Source organism: Muntiacus reevesi, chromosome 3, assembly GCF_963930625.1.
Source record: "Muntiacus reevesi chromosome 3, mMunRee1.1, whole genome shotgun sequence".
Taxonomy (NCBI): Eukaryota; Metazoa; Chordata; class Mammalia; order Artiodactyla; family Cervidae; genus Muntiacus; species Muntiacus reevesi.
In genome coordinates, this window is record NC_089251.1 from 82118178 (window position 1) to 82128206 (window position 10029).

The following is a 10029-nucleotide window of genomic DNA, read 5'->3' on the forward strand; positions in this document are numbered from 1 at the left end:
CACCATCTGCAGTGATTCTGGAGCCCCCCAAAATAAAGTCTGACACTGTTTCCCCATCTATTTGCCATGAAGGGATAGACCAGATGCCCTGATCTTAGTTTTCTGAATGTTGAGTTTTAAGCCAACTGTTGGAGAAGGAAATGGCAACCCACTCCAGTAATCTTGCCTAGAGAATCCTGTGGACAGAAGAGCCTGGTGGGCTATTGTCCATAAAGTTGCACAGAGTTGGACACGACTGAAGCGACTTAGCATGCATGCATGCATTGGAGAAGGAAATGGCAACCCACTCCAGTATTCTTGCCTGAAGAATCCCAGGGACAGAGGAGCCTGGTGGACTGTCGTCTATGGGGTCGCACAGAGTCAGACCCGACTGAAGCGACTTAGCAGCAACAGCAGCAAGCCAACTTTTTCATTCTCCTCTTTCACTTTCATCAAGAGACTCTTTAGTTCTTCACTTTCTGCCATATGGGTGATGTCATCTGCATATCTGAGGTTATTGATACTTCTCCCAGCAATCTTGATTCCAGCTTGTGCTTCATCCAGCCCAGCGTTTCTCATGATATACACTGCATATAGGTTTAATAAGCAGGGTGACAGTATGCAGCCTTGACGTACTCCTTTTCCTATTTGTAACCCAGTCTGTTGTTCCATGTCCAGTTCTAACTGTTGCTTCCTGACCTGCATACAGGTTTCTCAAGAGGCAGGTCAGGTGGTCTGGTATTCCCATCTCTTTCAGAATTTTCCACAGTTTGTTGTGATCCACACAGTCAAAGGCTTTGGCATAGTCAATAAAGCAGAAATAGATGTTTCTCTGGAATTCTCTTGCTTTTTCGATGACCCAGCAGATGTTGGCAGTTGATCTCTGGTTCCTCTGCCTTTTCTGAAACCAGCTTGAACATCTGGAAGTTCATGGTTCACGTATTGCTGAAGCCTGGCTTGGAGAATTTTGAGCATTACTTTACTAGCATGTGAGATGAGTGCAATTGTGCAGTAGTTTGAAAATTCATTGGCATTGTCTTTCTTTGGGACTGGAATGAAAACTGACTTTTTCCAGTCCTATGGCCACTGCTGAGTTTTCCAAATTTGCTGGCATATTGAATGCAGCACTTTCACAGCATCATCTTTTAAGATATGAAATAGATCATCTGGAATTCCATCACCTCCACTAGCTTTGTTCATAGTGATGCTCCCTAATGCCCACTTGACTTCGCATTCCAGGATGTCTGGCTCTAGGTGAGTGATCACACCATCGTGATTATCTGGGTCATGAGGATCTTTTTTGTATAGTTCTTCTGTGTATCCTTGCCACCTCTTCTTAATATCTTCTGCTTCTGTTATGTCCATACCATTTCTGTCCTTTATTGTGCCCATCTTTGCATATTGTGCCCATTTGCCATGTTCCCTTGGTATCTCTAATTTTTTTGAAGAGATTTCTAGTCTTCCCCATTCTATTGTGTTCCTCTATTTCTTTGCACTGATCACTGAGGAAGGCTTTCTTATCTCTCCTTGCTATTCTTTGGAACTGTGCATTCAAATGGGTATATTTTTCCTTTTCTCTATTGCTTTTCACTTCCCTTCTTTTCACAGCTATTTGTAAGGCCTTGTCAGACAGCCATTTTGCTTTTTTACATTTCTTTTTCTTAGCGATGGTCTTGATCCCTGTCTCCTGTACAATGTCACGAACCTCCGTCCATAGTTTATCAAGCACTCTGTCTATCAGATCTAGTCCCTTAAATCTATTTGTTACCTCCACTGTATAATCATAAGGGATTTGATTTAGGTCATACCTGAATGGTCTAGTTCCCTTCTTTCTTCAATTTAAGTCTGAATTTGGCAATAAGGAGTTCATGATCTGGGCCACAGTCAGCTCCTGGTCTTGTTTTTGCTGACTGTATAGAGCTTCTCCATCTTTGGCTGCAAAGAATATAATCAATCTGATTTCGGTGTTGGCCATCTGGTGATGTCCGTGTGTAGAGTATTCTCTTGTGCTGCTCACACAATCACTGAGACCAAAAGCTTTCGTGTAGTGACACTGAATGGGCTCTCGGGTCTTGGGTCAGTCCCTTCACCATACGGAGTCTTGTCTCTAAAGCAACAACCATAACACCATCCTCATTTACAAAAGAGTGATTAAAAAATTCCAACCAAGTAGCATTGTCATGAAATTTAAATGAGATAATGAATAAACATGGACTTGATCAAGTGCTTGCAATATAGTGGTCATTTGATTATGAATGTGCATGCATGTATGTTTCATGAATTAACACTCTCCACCTTGTACCACCAGATACTCTTCATATCATCCCTGCATTTTCATGATGATATATATACATTCATATATATATATATACATTCATATATATATATATATATACATACACACACACATACATATATTTACTTCAAAATCCTTCCCTCCTTCTCTTTTGCCTGATCAGCTATTGTAGAATCAAGCTCAAGTGTCACCTCCCTGTGGAAATTTCACTGACTCCTTCAAGCAAGGTGGTCAGTCTCTCCTCCTGGTGTGTCTCTGTGGGCAAATATCTGACCTTGTTGCAATGACTTGCTTGCAAAATCATTTCCTCCACTGATAGTCTTCTCACTTTGAAATAAAAAAAGTCAGTGTGGTGCCCAGCATATAGAAGCACTTCAATAAATATCACCCGAATGGAACTAATGGTATAAAGGTGAAGGATGGAACAGACTGTTACCCTTTCTGGGAAATAAAGTTTAGCTCAAAGCGTGAAAGTCCAAACCTGAAACTTTACATGATGACGTAACAAACCTACATAGGCGTTCTAGATGGGCTTTAAGGAAACTATCTGAAGCAAGCTAAAAATTACATAACGAGTAAGTAAGAGTAGTTATTTTACAAAGGATTTTTAGGTACACCAAAGAATTGTCTTATAAAAAACTAGTTTTATTTAAATAGAAAGTTCCAGGACTTGCCTGGTAGTCCAGTGGCTAAGACTCTGTGCTCCCAGTTTAGGGGCCCAGGTTCTATCCCTGGTCAGGGAACTAGATCCCACATGCTGCAACAAAGACCAGTCACAGGCAAATAAATAAATAAAAACGAGTGAATGAATAAATCAATAGTTGCACAGTTGCTCTCAGCAGTTATTTACTGAATAATTCCAAGTATGGGCAGGGCACAACCTTAGTGATAGTGGTGACTGCCAAAGTGGAGTTTTACCTGAAACTAAGACATGGTTTCTCAGAGGTGAGTGACAGTAGGAAAGATAACATTGGCTCTGCAAGCAACTACTGACATTTTTGTTTAGAGTGAAGTGCATCTGAGTGATAGCTGGTTGTCTTTTCACAAAAGTCAGCAAGAAGTTTCAATCATCTAATGTGTCTATATTTTCAATGTCAAATCATGAACAGTAACTAAGATCTTTGAGAAAAGGCTTACTTTGTAAGTTACCTGGGCTTTCAAACAAAATATGCAGAAGCCAGGATAACCTATTACTCCCTCAGAACACTATGAATTTACTATACAAATGTAATTTGTAAGTCGGTGGGTCTGGAAACCTTGAGAGGCTATGTCTATCTTCATAGGCATACTTTCATGGGTGAAAACGGCAAATAGAACCATCGCCAGTTCCTAGCCTCATTCTGCTGACATTAGCATCAGAGCCACACTCCTAAGTTCAGAGACAATGTGAAACTTGGCTGGGGTCACTCAGGCCAAGGAACCTTTTTAAGAACAAAAAACCCAAAAGGGTATGACCTTGGTTGCATCTAAAGTAAAGACTTAGCTGCTTTGGATTATAAACTGGTTTGGATGAAAACCAGCTGATGTGTGGACAATCTGACGGGTCAATAGGTTTTTCAAGCCTTGTAATTACCTCTTTGCTAAAGTAAATGTTAGCATAACCATTGGCATTTGATAAGTCACTCTGTGCTACCCAAGAAAGAAGATCAACTTTTATCATTTTTTGAGTAGTTGATATACATTTTTAATCAAAGAACACTATTCTATTTGTTGATATGATATACAGAAATATATTCCTATATATGTTCAGTGAAGTTCAAATAATTGTACATGTATGATGTTTTTCCGGTTTTCAATATGTACTTGGCTTTTAAAACATGGCACTCCTTGGATAACAAACGGTGACTTCCCTTAACAAGTCTGAAGATCAGGCAGTGGTAGTGGAGAGGGTGGAATAAGGAGGACCTTCTGGGGAAACAAACCAAATTAAAGATGAAGTGGCTCTGTAGGGACCATGACTTCTCGGGGTGTATTTTTGCTAAGACTGATTACATGTTGCCCTACTCCAGAGTCATGTATAGTACCATGTCTCCGATTAAACAGAACAGATTTTCCTCAAAAGATAAGAGACATGCCATTTCTCAATAAGGAGACGACCTGTCAAAACTGTCCATAAATACAACCACACCTAAAGCATCTCAGTCATTTACAGCCATTCCTTTCTTCTGTCCTCTGAAAAATCCCCAGGAAAAAGAGGCAAGTGACAAGCAGCTCATACACAAAGACATGGGTGTACCAGGGACTCCTGCCAACTCTACAGGATCTAAAATAGTCCTTTGACAACTCAGCAAGGAACAGGTTCCAGACCCCGAGGCAAGTGTGCACATCAGAGGAATGGGTTCCCTCCCTTCAGCTTGGGCCTCAGCTAACCCTGTGGTCTACCGGAGCAGGCAGCATGGCTTTGAGGGCAGCCAACGAATGCTTGACAAAAGCCAGCTGGAGGAGCAGGCTGGCCCAAGTCTATACCCGCACACTGCTACTGAAAACGTCTTAAAGATTTCATAACGTCTTATTTACTTTCCTTAGTGAGAGGAACTGTCGGTGCCCTCTCCTCCCTTTCAGAATAGGCAGTCTCTTCCTCCCTTCAGGGGGTCTTCAAAGACCAGTTATTAATAACAGAAATCCCCAGGTTTAATTTAATAAAATCCAGGTATTATCAACATGTGTGTGAATTGATCATGAGACTGGCATATTTTACACTCAGACAACATGAGCACTTACTATGTGTGGGGCCCTGTGCTATGGCTGGGTGGGTAGTTCATAGAGGAGTAAAGATGATCATTAAAAAAAGAACAGCCCAGGGAGGAGTAATAAAAATAAGGTCAGCCCCAGTGAACTGTATTTCTACTAGCTGTCAGGCCTCATGGTATGCTCTTTACCTGTTTGATATGATCCTCAAAACAATCCTTTAGGGTATTTTGATCCCTATTACAGATGGCAAAACTGAGGCTCAGAGAAATTAAAAGCCTTGTGAAGCTCAGAATATTAAGGGTTGTGAAGGGAATTGTTTCGGTGGTAAATGAGGAATCCCTGCAGGTTGTTGAGCAGTGAAATGACCTGACCAGAGACTAAAGAAGAAAATGGCATGGTGACAGAATAAATCAAGTACGAAAACCTCAGTTAGCATTTGGTGGAAAATGTGTGAAGGTTGACTTGCAAATATAAACAATGTACATATACAGCTTCAAAAATATTTATTTATTTGGCTGCTCTGGGTCTTAGTTGCAGTGTGTGGGATCTAGTTCCCTGGCCAGAGATTGAACCCTAGTCCTCTGCATTGGGAACAAAGAGTCTTAGCCGCCAGAACACCAGGGAAGTCCCCATATATGGTTTTTTAAAAACAATCATCTGTAATTAAAACTTATGAAGAAAAGTCAAGACTTATCCATGCAGCAATTTAGGCCAGTAGTTGCTTCTTGGAAGGGTGGACAGAATGAGGAGGGGGGGCGAAATATAATTAGGGATGAAATCTTAGCGGGTTTAAACACTATTTATTTATTTTTATTTATTAAAAAATATTTATTTGGCTGTGCTGGCCTTAGTTGTGGCATGCAGCTCTTAGTTGTGTGTGTGTGTGTTCAACCATTTCTGTCATGTCCGACTCTTTGAGACCCCATGGACCATAGCCCACCAGGCTCCTCTGTTCATGGGATTCTCCAGGCAAGAATACTGGAATAGGTTACTATGCCCTCCTCCAGGGGAATCTTCCTGACCCAGGGATTGAACCCACGCCTCCTGAGTTGCAGGCAGATGCTTAACCCACTGGGCCGCCTGGGTAGCCCAGGTTCTTGGTTGCTGCATGTGGGATCTCCTAGGCTTCCTGCATTGGGAGCTCGGACTCTTAACCAGTGGAACAGCAGGGTAGTCCAAATTTTTATTTTATTTTTCAACTTTATTGAGGTGTGATTGACAAATAATTGTCATATATTTAAAACCTAAAGTCAGATTATTTGATATATGGTGACAAGATTCCCACCATCAAGCTAATTAACTTAATTAACACACTCATGACCTCATATATTTCCTTTTTTTGTGTGTGTGAAAGCAGAAGTTCTACTTATCAAATTTTAATGATCCAATAGTATCCTTTGACCAGCAGCCACAAAAGCTGGGGCACCAAGCATAAATACAAGCTCCTTTCAGAGAGATGTTGGCACCTGGTTTCCTAGTTGGGATGAGTTAGAAGGAGAAGGTGGTGGAAGGACCCACTGTCTCCCTGACTTTCATGGAGGACTGTAATCAGCCCCTTGAGGCTTGTAAATTAAAAGCTGGACCCTCGGGTAGGAGAGTGTAAAGTAAACAGTCAATCTCCTTCCAGGGTAAGTCTGGGAGATGGACATTTTTGCCTGCTCCCTCTGGGCTGAGCCCTGGGGGACAAGCCTCAGCTTATGCTCATGAACTCATAGAGAATCATTCCATTGTTCCCTATAATCTGATGAGTCTCCTGGATGTATGTACCATTGACTTTCAGAGTTTGGCATGCTGGGATCCCATCTCAGGTGGGAGCCTTAAAAGCTGTGGCACCAGGAGGGCATTGTGGCCTTGGGTTAATCAGAGGAGCCAGCACAGCTTTCCTGCCACCTTTCTGAGATAGAGGTGGTATGGACACAGAGCCAGGGTTGAGGACATACTCATATACATGCCTCTCTCTGACGCTATGGAAGCTTTCCACTGTAGGTCTTGAGGGGAAGATCTCTAGTTGTGTTTTTTTTAACTTTGAGTTAAGTTACTCTGCATCTCCACTAAGTTTCTATTGAAATAGAACTAGTAATACAAGAAAGGGCTTCCCAGGTGGCTCTAACAGGAAAAAACCTGCCTGCTAATGAAGGAGACTTTAGAGACATGAGTTCGAGCTCTGGGTCGGGAAGATTCCCTGGAGGAGGGCATGACAACCCACTGCAGTATTCTTGCCTGGAGAATCCCACAGATGGAGGAGCCTGGTGGGCTACAGTCCATGAGGTTGCAAAGAGTCAGACATGACAGAAATGGCTGAGGACACACAATATAAGAAAGCCACTCAGTTAGACCAGGATGGACTGGAAATGTTGGAAGAGGCTTGAGGGGATGGAGCCCTTACAGAAAGTTTGTGTTTGAAGAGACAGAGAGGAAGGGAAAAGGCCTTCTAGGGATGAGCTAAGTGGAGATGGCCATGGGGACCAATGAATGGAGAGGCACAGGTCTGCCGAGGAGGTGGTGACCATCTGGCTGATGTTTTGAGGAGAGAAATTTGGACAGGTGAACTGGAACCTGGAGGACCTTGACTTCTGTACTGTGGATGGAGGCATCACTCAGAAGGCAATGGGAAGCAGAGATCTCTGAACAGAGCCAGAGCATGTTGAAAGTGGTATGTTAGGGGAAAAAACAAGCCCTGAGTCCTGTGGCAGCATGAGGAATGGATAACAGGCAGGAAGAAAACGGGAGACAGGAAGATCGATGAAGAGGCTGTTGCAATAATCCAGGTGTGATGTGATGAGGACCCGAAGAGTGGCAGGGGCCCAAAGAAACAAAAGACGTGAGACACTTTAGGAAGGACTCTTCCACAGGATTAGGCTTCAGTAGGATAGGATTCCGCTGGATTAGGAGGGTTCTAGGAGACGGATGAGATTCAAAACAAAGTTGACTTGTTGGAAGGACTTCCAAAATGTCACTTTATTACTTATTCACAGATATTTATGACTTCTCCAGTGTCATTACCTAACTCATTTACAATCTGGAGACTCGCACCCACTTTATCCATCATGCAGATTCACTCCTACTCTACATGTCTTCACAGACAGATTGGCCTGAACCTTTAAGAAAGATTTTATATCGTAAAAGTATATAGTGATTTTTTTAAACAAGGCTTATAGAATTCCAGAACTCTAAAATACGGGCTGAGTGCCGAAGAGTTGATGCTTTCGAACTGTGGTGCTGGAGAAGACTCTTGAGAGTTCCTTGGACAGCAAGATCAAACCAGTCAATTCTAAAGGAAATTAACCTGAATATTCATTGGAATGACTGATGCTGAAGCTCCAATATTTTGGCCACCTGATGAGAAGAGCCAACTCATTGGAAAAGACCCTGATGCTGGGAAAGATTGAGGACAAGAGGAGAAGGGGACAACAGAGGATGAGATGGTTGGATGGCATCCCTGACTCAATGGACATGAGTTTGAGTAAGCTCTGGAAGATAGCGAAGGACAGGGAAACCTGGCATGCTACCATTTATGGGGTCACAAAGAGTCGGACACGACTTAGCAACTGAACAACAACAACAAAAATACAGGCTTTGTCAAGAATTATTAAAGATGCTTTGATCTAGGAACTAAACATTAACTTAGTTTTTCCAACTGGAGGACAGTTGGCTCTGCAGTTCACTCCAGTGCAATCCAAGTTGTCCTTGCATTACAGAGGAGGGTCAGATATGCCAGAAAAGAAGGCCATCCTGTCACTAAAGAAATGATTATTCTGGATATACTTGAGTGGCAAATGGAGCCCTTCCTAAAATTTTCCTTTGAGGTTCAATCAAGGCATTTAAATTTCAGGTGTGAATTAAATAGATAACATTGTGTATAAATGTAAGGATGTATTAGGAAATAAACAATAGAAAATTATAATGAAAGAGATCCATCGTTTGATCCAATCTATGCATAGGTACAGAAGTTCTGTTGCCTTGGTGAAAGATATTCTTTTGTGCCATATGTGAGCAATAATGCTATGATCACATGGTCACTGCTATTGTCCCCCAGAGAATAATTTCCTCGATAGGAATTATGACTATACCCTCAGAAGCAGAATTTCTATTTTAAGAACATAAAGCAGCTGAAGATCAATGAACGGCAGTCACTACTCAGCCTGGTGAGTTTCCTACAAGCCTCTACACTCACCCCACAACACTGTGAACCCCTCTGGCAGACCCCGTCAATTCACAGACCTAGTTCTCAACCACCGGCCTCAACCCATGGTTTCCCGCTCTCTGTCCTGCTTCTGAGTGTTCCAGTCATGAATTTCCTTCTCCTATTTTTGTCCTTCCTCCCATAGGACTCAATGCATGACGTTTGTCCCCTTCCAGCATTGACATGGCTGCCGCTGGTTGACACGCTGGTGCCCCATTCTGGCCATGCTTTCTGTTTTTATGAGACTTTTAATTTATCCAAATTTAAAATAATAAATAATACACTGCCTTCCTCTTGATTTATAATTTTATTCATATGTTTATTTTTGACCGTGCTGGGTCTTTGTTGCTGAACGGACTTTTCTCTAGTCGTAGAGAGTGGGGGCTACTCTCTAGTTGCGGTGTGTGAGTTTCTCACTGCAGTGACTTCTCTTGTTGCAGGGCATAGGCTCACTGGTTCTGGTAGACGGGCTGAGTTGCTCCATGCAGGATCTTCCAGGATCAGGGCTAGAACCCGTGTCTGTTGCATTGGCAGGCAGATTCTTTACGACTGAGCCACCAGATTTAAATGTATGCTTCTGGTGAGGTCCTAATATTGGGGTGGTTTGTTTATTTAACAAACGTGTAGCCAGCAATTACTGAATATCAGGCACTGGATTTAACACTGAGATATCAAACCGAAAATCGTGTCCTCCTCCTCAAAGAGCTCTGAGGCTGCAAGAGACAGAAAATTGTAGCTCTCACGCACACACTAGCTACAAGCATCCCTGTCGATTTGAACAGGAATTTGCTGCTCTCAGTCCAATCCTCAAATAAAATACCTAAAGCCTACCAGGAGGATTTTCCAAGAGTAAAATCAGTTGCTGTGTGGTGGGGGTCAT